At 36.4% G+C, this 15,915-nt stretch overlaps 1 long non-coding RNA gene across 1 annotated transcript in view; it reads right to left on the reverse strand.

Annotated features, from left to right (window-relative positions):
- Positions 1–10,253: 10,253 nt before the first annotated feature.
- Positions 10,254–15,915, reverse strand: part of LOC122792459 — a 39,716-nt gene continuing 34,054 nt past the window's right edge. The window contains exon 3 of the long non-coding RNA XR_006363311.1: positions 10,254–10,398. This is a non-coding gene — a long non-coding RNA (uncharacterized LOC122792459). The remainder of the gene's footprint in view (positions 10,399–15,915) is intronic.

Genomic DNA, 15,915 nt, shown 5'->3' on the forward strand with positions numbered 1-15,915 from the left:
GACTGCAAGCCTCTTCTAGCTGATGACAGGACCAAGACCGCTCCTTCCTCCCAGAATGAGTGAGCCAGTACCAGCCACTCATTCCAATTCACTTCTAGAAAGATGCTCTGGTACCTGAGCTGATACTCTTACTCAGATCATCCAGGTCCTATATAGGGCTTTATCCTGTATGCTATGGAACCGGGCTTTGCTACTAGACATAGTACCAATAGCTAACATTCTGAAGTTGCAGAATAAGCTCATTTGTATATATGCTGAGAAACTATATGCTCAGTGTTCCATGTGTCCATAGCATTCTTATTCTAGTCATCGAAGGACATGTCTTTCAGCATTGTGACAGTGTTATGTTTCTTAGATGCATGCCCTTATCTAACAGTGAATTCAACACCCAGCACTAACAAACCAACAGCAATTATTTTTTGCCATTGCATCAAATATTATACATTTTTGTGCTGACACAACAAATTCAGGTAGATTTTGTTGTAGTCAGATCAACTTGTACTAAACTTGGGGAGTGGGTATTATAAACAGGTAAACAGAAAAAAATGTATACAAATCTTCAAAACATTAAGAATCACACATAATTCTTCTGAAATATGTGCTTAAAACACTTTAAAATATAACTGCAAAGGGAATAGGGTGGGCAGAAGGGTGAAAAAAACAGAATCAGAAAGGAGATGAAACATTCATTTCCATTAAAAAAATCTCCACAATCAAGAATATAAATTGTCAGTGAAAATAATTAATGGTTAAATCAACAGGGCTTGCAACACTTGAAATCCATGGGGAGTTTTATTTCTTTTCTTCCTCACTCGTATCCTCACTGACATCATCACATTCCTCTTCATTTTCATGAGACTTTGTAAATGGTCGATGGGCTGACATAAAAGTTTGCCTCATATGGGTGTACTTATTTAAAGTTTTTAAATTTCATCTCTAAAAATAAGACAGTAAACGTTTGCAGATTTAATCCAAACAGCTTGCACTTATTTGCATCAGAATGGCACCCTTGAATGTATCTGAATGACTGCAGTCATTTTCTGAAATCACAGAACATGCTACATTTTGAACATTGTGACGCAGTGGGTGATATGAAAAATAATACACTATCACTCACAATTGTTAACCTCAGAAAAAAGATTTTCATCTCAGACACACTGATATATTTTTCCTTCTAATTTTGGTTTTAATTAGTTCCTTTTTTATTATTATTATTATTTTGGATGCATGGCTATTGTAAAAACACTCTACTTACTTCATAATAAATCACAAGAAAATATAGAGAAACTATCAAGATTCAATTCCCTTCCAGGGAGGTTCCATTTACTAATATCCAAAGACAATCTGATGTTTAACAGTTTCTTTTGTCTGACTACCCCAAAGTAAGAAACATTCAAACACCAAATACATAATTACTGGACACCCTGCTCAAAAGAGTCTCACAGAAAAAGTTTTCACTCTGTATGTGCTTCTTTGTAATAAACAGAAGGCACCATAGCAGACCAGCATATTATAGGAGACACAAATCTAAGAAGAAACAATATGATGAAATCACATTGCATTTGCAAAAGCTCTCATGCTGTAAATACTTTCTCTACTGACTGTTACAAAAGTTGTAATTGTGCTGCATTCATGGTGAGTAAAAATTACATTTCGGCAAATTATTCCAAATGATAGATATAGTCATAAATATTAGAAGCATAAGAAATAAAACTACTGAACTACATGCCTGAATTGCCCAACATAAGCCTGATAGTCTTGCTATAACTAAAACTTGGTTTAAGCTCTAAAATGACTGCTCCTAGCTATAATATCATCCATAATGACTGTATAAAGATGAAGGGTAGTGGCATTGTTGTAGTATTTCCTAACAACTAGCACACTTCCCCCTATAACAAACCAATACCAAACTCAATTCAGCACAGCTTCTTAGTACTTTCTGGAAAATAAAAAATATAAATACATATGAATTATTATTATCCTTTATATCCCTCCTGTCGACAATGCACCTACACTGGATATCCATAACAATACCACAAGAAAAAATACTACTAGGTGATGTCAATATCAATTTGCAGAAGATAACTGCTATAACTCTAGTGTATATAGTGTGAACTTCTACATTCACACAACTAATTGATAGCCCCACGCATTATAGCAAGACGTCAAATTCCTTATTGCACTAGATCCTAGAATCAGACTCTAACAAATTCATCACCAAAGGTACAATGTTAGACTATCTCAGTGACCATCTCCCAATCAATACAGCCAGACATCTCACACATCCACTTAAACAGCATGTATATGAAACATCATGCAACCTGTCGAAGTGTAACCCAGCAATATTCATTACTAACCTACCATCTACTAACTGTAATATCCTAACAATCCTGCCCTTAGATGATGCTGTAAATTAATTCAACACACCTTTCCTAAATATTCCAAATAGTCTTACATTTTCTAGAAGGAAATGACTAAAAAATGCAATTTGGCTTTCCACAAAGAGCGGAATGCTAGTGCAGGATAGAGAAAAGTGTGAAAAGATTGTCAAAATTATAAAACTCCATATCTTCAAAACTTCAGAATGCTCCACAACTGCACTAAAAAGCAATAAATTAAGACAAAAAGCTATACTATCACAACTTTCAGAACAATAGTAAACACAGCCCTAAAAAATTCTGGTCAGCCATTAAATTAATCTTATATCCAGGCCAAAAATTCTACTCTAACCCCTCACCCAAAAACTCTCCTCTTGAAACTGCAATAGAATTCAACTCTTATTTCATAGATAGTATAACACTTCTAACCAAAGATTCCCCAGCTTCTAATCCTAACCCTGCCCAACAGCCAGATATCACCATAGCCACTTTTACCTTCAAACTTGTGCTCACATCCTATAAAAAAGTACTCTTAAGCAAGCTCCATGATCTACTTCAGCTGATGACCTTCCAATCAAGTACTTTAAAACAGCAACCAGTAACATCCCCTATCCTGTCTTGATTCTTATAAGTAAGTCAGTCCAGGAATCCTATGTTCCCTCTTTCTGGAAAAAAAATCACACTTTATCCCTCTACACAAAGGACAAAATTTCAATTGACATTACTAACTTTAAAGTATAGCAGTCTTATCCACCTCTGCAAAATACTTTACAAATGTATTCAAAAATAATTGCTAAACTATCTTCTGCAGGAAAAACTATCCCCCACACAACATGACTTTTGCCTCTCCCATAGTACTAACACTGCACTTAGACATTTTACTGATACTGTCTATAAAGCAGAAGATAACGACAAACTAGTATCCTCCTTATTTTCTAGACATGTCTAAAGCATTGGACACAGTTTGGCACAGCAAAATTCTACTTCAAATGTCTTCAGTAGGTCTATCTCACCCCACCTTTCTATGGTTCAAAACCTACCTGTCCAATATGTATCGGTCTGTAAAATGGCACTCCACTCTCTCTCCATACCTCCCATTCACCACCAGTGTACCACAAGGCTCTATCATTGGCCCCCTCTTCTTTAACTTTTTAAGTAACACCCTTCACACATCCACTCAACAGGCCTCTGTAATATAACATGCAGATGACTCCATACTCATATGTACAGCTGACAACCTGGTGCACCTCCAAAAAATTACTCAGGAAGCTGTAACAGCCACTGAAACATGGCTTTTTAACTCACATCTCATGCTCAATTCAAAAAATACCTTTCCCCCCAAATTCCTCTCTCATGAAAAAACATAATTTAAAATCCTCTCTCTTAATAATACAACTATTGAAGTCACCTCTCATAGCAAATTATTAGGGATGATGGTGAATGATAATCTTAACTTTGACCTGCATATGAAAAATTGCATAAGAAACTCACCAAAAACTAGGGAAGCTTTACAGAGTCCAAAACTTTCTCACCGATGCCACTAAAACTAAACATGCCACTACTTACCACCTCTCCTCAATACTTCATGGATGCTCTCATCCTTACCAACCTCCAGGCATCAGAACAATCAACACTTGAGCAATGCTATAATAAATTGGCTACATTTACAACAAATATCTCATTAAAAAGTCCGAACTGGTTACAACTACCTGATCAACTGACATATCCACAACTTCTTACCACCTATAAAATTATCCAGCACCCATCTGTTTGTCCATCACTAAATATCATTCCACACAGCTATGATCCCAATTATAAACAGCTTCTTACCACCTATAAAGTTATCCAGCACCCATCTGTCTGTCCATCATTCAGTACCATTCCACACAGCTATGATCCCAATCAGTCATTACAATCCAATGGCCAAAAAATCCTCACTGTTCACAAACCTGTTAAATCTCCTTGGCATGGTGTGTACTCATACCATTTTGTAAAGGCCTAGAACTCCTTACCTGTATCCATGAGGTCAATACCCTCCCTCCAGTCCTTTAAAACAATTCAGAAATATGTCCTAGCCAAAGCGTGGCTCTGTTCTTGTTCAACCTTGGGATAAACTATATCCTTAAATATGAACAAGTACCTATTCATACCTTACACCTCCTTACTCTCCCTACTTAACTCACTTCCTTACTTCTATCAGTTTCTCTCCCCTGACATTCTTTCTAAATATGACATAACCCTATTTTCCTCTCATTTCATACTGCAATTCCTGCTTGTATTGTACTAACACTAACTTACCTTTAATTTTTCATAAGCTGGCTAAGTGTTCTGTAAATATTAAGTCATTTTCATGTAAATTGTGCCTGCTCTTAATTAATGTTTTCACATTATGTCTAATTTGGTATAAATACTTAAACTGTAGATGTTTTTGCATTATTTTTGAAGGTTGTAAAATTATTGTTCTTAAAATATTTTTGTAATATTTTGGAGATTTTCTCCCCAGGCTCCACAGAAAATGGGCACCTACCCAGTCAGACTTCCCTGGTAATCAAATGTCAATAAACAAACAAACAAACAAACAAACAAACAAACAGCAAAACAGAGGCTTCTGCACCCATCCTCAGAATCAAAGTTTTCAAACTGTTTTTAAATTAAGTTTCCCTTGGCATTTGGGGAGACAACCAGCATGGAGAGAACAACCCAAGAGCTTGGCGTAAATAACTGGAGTGATACTCCTGTTTGCAACCTAATTGATAGACCCTTCCTCTTAAGGATGTAATTATGACAGACATGGACCATTTACTACTTGAACCAGTTTGAAGCCAGTTCTCTGCAAGATCTTGACAGAGCTTCCACCTAGAAATTGAAACAGAAACAATGAATATGGGAAGTGTATAACGTACTTCCTAACATTTATATTTAGAACATGTTGCAGCATATAAAATACTGCACAAGATGAAGAATTTATACATTAGATACAAGCACAACAGTGACTGTTTAGTTACAACTGCCTGCTGAATCAAGGTATTTATATAACTTGTAACGGATATTGATCTCAGCGGTTATTTTTTTTAGTTTTTAGATGATTTTAGTACTTCCTATAATGACTATAGATATAGTTGCTGAATAGAAGATATACATTTTCAAATTGTTCTCTCATATCTTGCAGTCTTCTGCATTTTCACAATTAGAAACATCAAGTAATCTATCACTGTCTTTGAATACAATTTTTTGTCAGAAAAAAAATACATTTCATCTTTCCCTCATTACACCTATACGGTGCTAAAATTTATGACACTATATAGCTTAGCTATTACGCAGTCAAATAACAATACCATGATTATAAGGGTTTAGAAAAACACCAAACAAAGGACAACCAAATGAAATGGGAAACCCATTTTGAATGAAAAGTTTATTTTGTTGACCAGATAATTTGCATGCAGTGATTAAGATTATGTTTAAAATGTCATCTTTATTAGATTTAGAACATGTAGAAAAATGTTTGTGTGCTCACTTACACATTTGTGTTATATGCATGTGCTACTTTAAGTTGAGTAGCAAATCAGAGAATGTAGCACACCAAGATTTCCCTAAAATAAAAAAAATAATAATCTGATGTTTACTCATAATTGTGTTAGCAAAATAAACTGATATATCATAAATCTCTATAATAAACACATTTGCAAAGACAGTATGTATGTGATTTTTCATGACATGCACATGTATTGTTCCTGTAGCTGATTGACAATCTCACTGTTATAATCTTAAGTGAATTTGACAGCTAGGTTTCACTTCCACTGTCAAACACAAGCAATGTTTGTAGAGACTGACTGCCCATTCATGGTTTAAATCCTCTGGCTTCCTGCTTTGCTTGGGTTACTTTTTAACCCCTTGAGATAATTACATAACTGATCTTACAGATAATGTCAATTCACATTCAAAGTTAAATATAATATATGTCTGAAAATCATTATGTCAGCATTTTGTTGGTTAAAGCCTTGTGTTTCTGAAAATTGCATTTATTTGCCAAAGCTTTTCTCACTATTTTACCATTTTGTGCAGTCATTTTAGAAGTGGAGAGAGTTTTTTGCACTGATACAGTACACTAGTCTCCCTTTGGGAGTTAATTGTTAAGACTAATATTTTGCTATAGTAGCATTTTTAATGTAGTTACTGTTATTTTACCCTGTAACACAGTAGCACAAAGTGTAAAGTTGTTCAATGAATTGTATAAGTTATGATTAAGTGGTCCCGGCTATTTAATTGTATCAATATTACCTGAAAAAATGCCCCAAACAAAACATAATATTATTTATATTCAGGTACATTTACCAAAATTTGCTTAATTTATGTTATTCTCATGATGCAGTAAGTGTACATACATGCCCCAGAAAGTTAAGTAGCCTTATGTTACAAAGAAGAACAGTGATGTGTGCTAAAACCATTGATATACATAAAGCAATCTTTCAGCATGCAGCAAAGTGTAAGGGTATCTATAGAGAAAATATGCAACAATCATATGTTTCCAAATAATTTGTCCCAAATAGCAGGTATAAGGTCACCCAATTGGTGTTGGTTATTCTGGAGGAACCACACATCTGTATTTTTGGCCTATCTGCTCTTCTCAGTCACTGAGTGTCAGTTCACACTGTACACAGATTAAGATTCATGAAAGACAAAAATCACAGTGTTCAAACAGTATAAAATCCCTCAGTGCTATGTGACAATTTCAAGTAATACGGAGATGTACTACACATTGTTTCACCATCTGGTCTCATATTTCTAAGTACTCCTGTTTCATGCAGGATATGTTTTTCTGGATGGGATCAGCTGAGGAAATTATGACACATAAGTACACACTAGACGGAATCTTAGAGACAGATTGAGCATTTAGTAACCTGCAATGGAACATTTCTTTTATGTGCTGTTTCAGTTTATTTAATGTCTATGTTTTATTTCTTCTTTGATGCTTTGTGGACTATACAAAGTTTATGATGCATATAAAGTATAACTCATTACCTGTAGGCTATGCTTTATTGATTTTATTGCATACTTGTACAGCATAACATTATATCTTTAATATTAATAAATAAGTTCCAGTGCATGCATTTGCTTATTTATTTATTTACTACTAAAAACATTAATAAATAAAATGCAAAATGATTTTTTAATCAGGGGCGAATACTAATCTGCTTCAACCCATTTCAGGCTCTGGCTTGGAGTGCTGTCTCACACAAAAATGCACACAAACACACACACACACACACACACACACACACACACACACACACACACACACACACACACACACACACACACACAGTTTCTAAACTCCGGGTCTTTGTCCTGCTGCTATTCTGTTGTGTAGGATGTAGTCTGTTATCACATAAACACACACACACACACACACACACACACACACACACACACACACACACACACACACACACACACACACACACAAACACACACTTTATCTCTTTAACTTTACAGCCTAGGAGACTTTTTTTCAGTCACCATAATGTTGTGTTGCCCCTGTTCAGCTACCATTCTGCTGTGTAGGAAGCAGTCTGTTAATGTTGGATCATGACACTGCTTAGCCTTTTCTGTCTGCAAATCCCTCATGGTCATTCAGCATCTTTCAGTTAAAGGTCTGGTTATACATCATTCATGGAGTATGGCTAAAGCTGTCAATATTTATGCCGTCATGAGTTGGGAGACAGCAGTCATCATGTCCACCATATCTTCTTCATTCGTTGGTTCTCTAAACTAGATCATTTAGCATGTAACTAACATACTGCATATTCCTTGGACACTCCTTAGCCAATTTACATGTATTTGCTATGCATCATGTACCATTTTAATGGTACAACCTACAATAACAGTCCTTGCAACAAACTCACCCAGTTTCCATCTGGCAGTTTAGTAGGGTCTAATGAATTCATGCTTATGTGTGGTAAAACTTCTCAAAGGCCAATCCATTTATTTACTGAAATTGTATTTGTTCTGTTCATTTACACATATATGAGTCTACTATGACTAATCCAGAATGCACATTTTTGTTTAGGAATAACAATGATAGTACAGCATTGGTCACTGCATATGTAATGTTATGGTGAGCAAAGATAATTTCATCTATCTTGTTTTACACTGGATTTCTCCTATCTTAGAGCTTTAAAAAAATTCTTGAATGCTTGTATAAATCTTTTAGGCACTACGCCATTGACCAAGTGAATTACAGTCATAAACTGCTTAATATTGTTTTAATTTCACTAATATTTGAATTGTTTTGGTGTGAGCTGTAGCCGGTTATCACCAACAATTAAAGTCATTTGTTGCAGACATCATCTGTAATCTTGTTGTTATTTCCAAGCATCATTAATTCATTTGTGTCTGTACATGAGCTTGCCATGTTTCTGAAGGTTGGTTATCCCTGACTTGCATAATGATTGGTTAGCCGGCACCATGTAACAGAGTATGCACTAATCTAGGAACTTACTGGTTGCATGACTTTTATATTGACAGTGCATTAATTCAGGGTATCTTCTGAAATGTGCATTGGCGGTGCATATCCATAACAAAGAATGCAAGGTTACTGCTGTTGATATCCTGTAGCTGAAATTGTGTGCTTGGTGAATTTTACAAATAAATGAATGACTTAAGCTAAACTTTGTGCAAAATTAGTATGCATTGTCTCATGTTTTGAGTGACCTGCCTGGAGGGTTAAGCTGATTGCAACCTGCCGGTAAAGGTCTTCTGTATGACCTTCACTAGAAAATGTTTGTTTCTTTGAGTACCTGTAAACAAATTAAGGGCACAACATTCCAGGGCCCTATCTAGGATATTCAGTAATAAAAATGAAGCTCAGTTTCCTGTTGCTCTGCTTTTTCTTCATCTATGGGCTTTTAATATGTTGCTCAGAGCCCTGCTCTTAGTATGTTTCTGTTCATTCTAACAGTGATCTACCCTATAAATATGACCTGCAGCAGGATTGTTTTTGTCTCATTATCTGCATTGTGTTGGGAGGCATATCTAATAGAGGTGAATGTAAGGCTGATCACTCAGATGAGCAGAAATCTAAATGGAATATGGACACAGGGCATGAGGATGTGGAACATTATGGAACTGTTCAGTATGTGAGCATTGCTGGTGGAAGGTAAATGCTCAGTCATTTCTATAACCTGATGGCGCTTAAAGGTAAGTGTTTATTTACTGTTTCTGCAGTGAATCTGTCAGGTCTATAATAGGAAATCCAAGGTAGGCTGTTAGGACAAAGTACTTACAATATCAGTAGTGTATATTAAATTACATTTTTGTACCAGGGCTGCCTTTCCAGTATAATATGTATGATGCTGGGGTGTGCTTTGAGTTTGTAAAACAGGTATTTTGTTCATGAAGTATTTTTACTGTTTTGATACAGTTTTCTTGCATGATGCTAATGATGAAGGAGACTTCGCCAGAGGCTGGTTGCTTAAAGATCAAATTAGTGTGTATTCATTGTATATTAAACTTTAACTTTCCTACCCAGACTACTTCCCTCCTAAGTTACTGGCAGGTAACAATGTGAACTATGGGATTCAGTGCATGCTGTTTTTTTTTTCAGTGCTCACATGTGAGACAATGCAATGTAATCATACCTCTCAACCTGGAAACATTAAAAATCTGGACAAAGGCCCATGAAAAGTAGGTACAACTGGCCAAAAATCTGGAAGCTGATTAACAAAAAATTTAAATACATAATTATGTAATCCCACCTACTCCCATGGAATTGTGGGATACCAACATTTAGACACAAACTGAAAAACAGACAAAATACTAAACACAAAATATAACCAGAACAATGGTATTTTATTTATATTAACATTTGAGCTTGTATCAAACTTTGAACTTGCATAAAACTAAAATGCAATTTTCTTTAATAAAAATAAAATTAACTGCTGTCATTAATGCAGTGGAACAAGTCTCTGAACAGCAAATTAGATGGCAGAAATACTTCAGCAATGTAGTAACAGCAAGGCCCCTATATAAAACAAAAATAATGTTAACCAAACAATACAAATAAACTGAGCACTTAAACTGTACTAATTCACTAAGACACTACTAAGGCAAATACTTTTCTCCATTAATGCCAATGAGTACAGACCTAGATGTTCGTCTTCTTCTGAAATAGCAAGTTAGGTTTTCCTCCTTTTCTATCAATTACCCAAGTTGAAGTGGAATAGCCAGAAACATACATTTTGTACTCAAATCATTCTGTTTCCCCACCACCTACCTATGTATAAAAAGGACATTATTTCCAACTGGTGCCACGTGAATGTTTATCAGGCAAGCATGTTCGATATAACTCTACACAACAGGAAACAAAATTGACACTTCTAAACATTCTGTGCTCTCCAAGCCATAAAATGTAATGTAGATCAAAAAATTTACTCATTTGAATACATTGAGTATGCCCAACTACATCCCCATCTATTTACCACTTTTCTAGCCTTTTCTTCTTCGGTAACAGAATGAGGAATATGCATGCATGTCAGTTTAAAAGGAATGTTGTCATTGTAACCCCCATAACCCACTTCATATTAAAAAAATGTACTCAAGGATGTAGCAAATACATCTGGTAAAGGAACATTCATACACATGCGCAGTTTAAACCTTACAGTATACCTGTCAAACTGGAAACATCAAAAAAGTCTGGACAAAGGCCCTCCTAAAGTAAAATAATCTCCACAACATTTTGTATTTTACTTAGGAAAAACTGCGGTGGTGGTGCTATGGTAGCGTTGTCGCCTCACAATAAGACGTTGTCCTGTTCGATTTTCAGCTAGAGCATCTTCTGTGTGGAGATATGCGTGAATGGGCGTACCTTCATAGGTTCATAGGTTCATAGGTTCATACTAGGCTATCTACCCTGGGGCATTTATAAGCCTAGCCTGATTGTGTTTGGCTTACGCCACCCCTTGATTTGAGTATACTGTGCCCTTTTTAAAGTTTAGTTTACTGTGCCTCTGTCTAATAGTGACATGGAAGTAATCCCCGGGACAAACCTACGATCCCCCATCCACTCATCAAGATTCTTCTTGAAGAGAGTCAGTGAGGTGCTCTGCCTAACATGAATTGAAATTCTATTCCAGAGTGAAGAGAGCCTCTGGGTTATGAATCTGTCCCTCCAGCATGTTCTATTTATTTCTGTGCTGAGGTTCAAGTCCCTCGAGCGCGTGGCTCTAAGGGATTTAGATTTACTGAGGTGGAGCATGTCCATTAATTCTGGGTTGGACATAGCTTTATATGTCAGGCATAGATCGCCTTGAAGTAGGCGGTATGCAACTGAGTAGAGCTGGAGTTTTTTTTAACCGAGCAGCATATGGCATCTGTTTGAGTCCCTTGATCCTCCTGGTGAGGTACTTTTGTGGTCTTTCTAATTGCTGCAGGTGTCGGGTAAGGTACATCCCAAAGGGGGGCATTGTATTCTATGATGGGCCTGATGAGGGATGAATAAAGGGCACGATTACCTCTCTTGATCTAGATGTGAATCCTTTCATGATGAGGTGGGCTATGTAGAAGGTCTTTCTAACCACTTTGGCAATGTGGTTGTCAAAGGAGAGATTGCTATCAACTTGGGTCCCCAGATCCCTAATTACTTTCTCTGTACTTAATGGGTTACCACCTATGTGGTAATTTGTGGGCACATTGTTTTTGCCAAAGGGTATGACTATACACTTTTTGGCATTTAGCTTTAGACCATGGCTCTGGCACCAGTTATCTGTCTCTGCAAGACCTTTTTGAAGGATGTTTGTGTCAGCTGGAGAGTCAATTATGGCACCCAGTTTGCAGTCATCTGCAAACTTTGTGAGCCATAGTCCTCCCACATTGGCCTGTACCTCAGAAAAGTAAATACCAAACAAGTGAGGTCCCAGGACAGAGCCTTGTGGGATGCCACTTGTGACCGGTTTCGAGTCTGACATGGCCCCAGCAACTCTGACTCTGTGGGTTCTGTCTTTGAGCCAGTTTGCGACCCATCTTGTGACATAGGGGTTTATATTTAGGCTGGATAGCTTATCTATGATGCCCGAGTGGGGTATTGTGTCAAATGCCTTTGCGAGGTCCAGATAGGCTGTGTGGACTACCTTCCCCTCATCTATGGCCTTGGTGACTGTTTCGAAGAAGTTGACCAGGTTCAAAAGGCAGGATCTGCCCTTGACAAAGCCAAATTGGGTAGGATCTAGTGTCTGTAGGTCTCCAATGTCTTTGTTTATGAGTTCCATGATGATCCTCTCCATAGCCTTGCAGACTAGGCTAGTCAGGCTTATGGGGCGATAGTTTCCAGGGTCCGCAGAGGCACCACCTTTGTGGAGTGGGACCACTGTTGCTGTACACCATTCTTTGGGCACATATCCTGTAGTGAGGCTGAGATTGTACAGCAGTTTTACTTGAGGGATTAGTTCTTCTTGGAGTTCATGTAGGACGCAACCCGGTAAGCCATCTGGTCCCATGGAAGCAGTGTTTTTTGCTTTGGAGAGGGCGGCCTTCACCTGAGCATCAGAGATGTTTGGGAGGCTGCACTCTGCTGGGATAGATACTTTCTCTTTTGGGGGGGGTGGAGAAGTTTGCACTGAACCTGTCTGCCAGGATATTGGTGATGTCTGTGGGTTCAGTGTATTTTTTGTCGTTTAGAATCAACTCAGGACAAGTCTGGGAGTTGCATCCCAGGTTCCTAACATAACTGAAAAAAAGCCTTATGATTGTCTTTAGTGAAGGTTGTATGTCAGAGCCGGCAACTTGGTACGTAAAAATCTACTGCCAATCATTAGCGGACTGGAGTTCCGCTGTGGTGACCCCCTAACCAGGAAAAGCTGAAAGACACAACAACTTATATTTTTAGAAATCTTGTCTTTTTTAATAAATATACTGCAAGGTTTAACATTTATTATGATTATAAAATCACAGCACATCTTGAGCACACAAGAAATAAAAAAAAAAAAGAAAAATAATATGCTTATCAGCAAAACCCCCCCTTTTCAATAAGGCCAGTTCCTACATGCTACATTAAAAAACTTTTCATACTTAAAACCTGCTCCCCATCTGCAGACAATCTTCCATCTTTCTTCCTAAAAACTGCTGCTCCATCTATAGCATACCCTGTTGCCATCCTTATAAACCACTCTATCATTGAATCTACTGTTCCTTCGCTTTGGAAACAGTTCTATACTATACCTATTCACAAAGGTGGAAATTCCACAGATCTTGTATAACTATTGACCTATTGCCATACTTTCTCCCCTCTAAAAAATGCTTGAACACTGTATCCATAAACAACTCATGGCCCACATTACTCATGGGAACCTGGTCACTCCTACCCAGCATGCCTTCTGCCCACACCACAGTACCAGTGCTGCTCTCATTTCCTTTACCAATACCATTTCCCTTGCTAGAAATAACAATAAGGAAAAGCAGAAAGGCAGAAAGAAGCCGGAAAACACAACTCAAAGCGGTAATAAAATAAAATGATTTTTAATTTCGCTTTAAGTCACGAATTCATCAAACAACAATGAACAATGATTCAATTAAAAATCAATTAAAAAAAAAAAAAAATATTAATCTGTACAAACAATGAACTAAACAAGTGTTAACCATAATTAAAATAAAGCTCTATACAAATAGTTTTATAATTATTAATAGTTAATTATTATTATTATTAAATTTTTTTCAAATTGATTTTAAATTTTCAAAAAGGATTAACATCATATTTTAATTTAACTCTTTGATTTTAATTGCTCTTTGTTCAATCTTTTTGTTTAGTCCCTTTTTTCCTTTTCTGATTTAAATTTTTTTTCCTTTAATAAAATTTACACTAAATTTATGCATTAGATAAAATTTATTAATAAGGCCTTTATTATGATTATGTTAACTCTTTTGATTTTTGATAGATGTTTAGGCTTGCAGAAGCCATCCTTAACTTGTCAGACCCAAGACCTTGGTTGTCAGGGCCAAATAGCTGAATAAACCACCCAACAAATGTTAAAATAAGTGAAATAAGAACTTCAATAATCCTGTCGGAAGTGACTCTGATAATGATGTAAGGGTAATCAGATATATAAATACAATGTCAGATGACAATATAAATCTACAAACTTGACATTTTTCAAAGAAAGTGGGTCCTTAGTACAGAAGTCTGTTTTTATGCGCTGTTAATCACTGTTCCTTATTTAAATTTTTTCATGTACCATATTGCCACTAGTTTGAAAAATTCTATTTTCCCTGTATTTGAAAATTACTCTATTGAATAATGTTTTAATCTTGTAACTGTCAACACCTATTTAAACTTTAAACTTTCAATCATTAACAATACTTTGTTTAATTGATAGTGTAAAAATATGTTTATAAAATGTAAAATTATGAAATTATAAAATTAATTATCTGGAACTTCAGTCATTGCGTTGTGTAAAAATCACCTATTGTATCCCTCATTGCTGCATTAAGATGATAAGCTGTGAGAACAGATGAGTAATAAAATAAACATACTTGAATCTCGACAAGCATCTATGAACTGCCCTAGAACTTTTCGAGTCTTGATGTGTGTTTCTTTATTTTTTCTTGATGTGTGTCGGATGTCCACTATTATTGTGTAAATTAGAGATAACAATAAACTTGTTTCTTGCCTCTTTTTAGATCTGTCAAAAGCCTTTGATACTGTCTCCCACCTTATACTCCTCTCAAAGCTGTCCCAACTCAACCTTTCCACTGCTATTTCTCCATTTCTCCCCATTAATACTGGCACCACACAAGGCTCTGTTCTTGGACCCCTTCTTTTTAATATCTTTACTAATGAACTACATAAATCCTGCTCCAAGTCTTCCCTCATACAGTATGCTGATGACTCTACTATTATATCTGCAGCTGACAATACAACAGAACTACTTACCCACACACAAACTTCATACAATCATACTGAAACATGGCTTACTAACAGCCAACTAATGCTCAATCCTAAAAAGACAAAACTCTTACTTTTCCTCCCTAAACCCCTCTACCACCTCAATTCTTCATTTAATATCTTTTCACTGAATAATACTAACATCATCCCTGTTAGCCATATTAAGCTCCTAGGAGTAATCATAGATGACCAACTGAAATTTGACCTTCATATACATCACTCTATTAAGAAAACTCACCAAAAGCTTGGCCTCTTATATAGAAATAAAAGGTTCCTGACCCCTGAATCCAGAATCTCACTAGCCAATGCTTACCTTCTTCCCAACCTTTTCTACAGCTCACAAATATTTACAAATCTTCAGTCTTCTCTTCTCACTAACCTTGAATATACCTATAACAAAGTAACTGGATTTGCTGCTAATCTGCCATCCAAATCTCACCACTGTCATGCCCTCAGGTCACTTAATTAGCTAGAGTTCCCTAACCAACTCAAAGTTACTCAAATGCTTATCAGTCACTCCATCATCAATAAACCTTCTTCTTGCCCTAGTATTTCATCTATAGTCTCATTTTATATCCCTTCCTGACCTCTAAGGAGTTCTTTTCA

Source organism: Protopterus annectens, chromosome 1.part2 (assembly GCF_019279795.1).
Source record: "Protopterus annectens isolate FY-2018-M chromosome 1.part2, PAN1.0, whole genome shotgun sequence".
Lineage (NCBI taxonomy): Eukaryota > Metazoa > Chordata > Ceratodontiformes > Protopteridae > Protopterus > Protopterus annectens.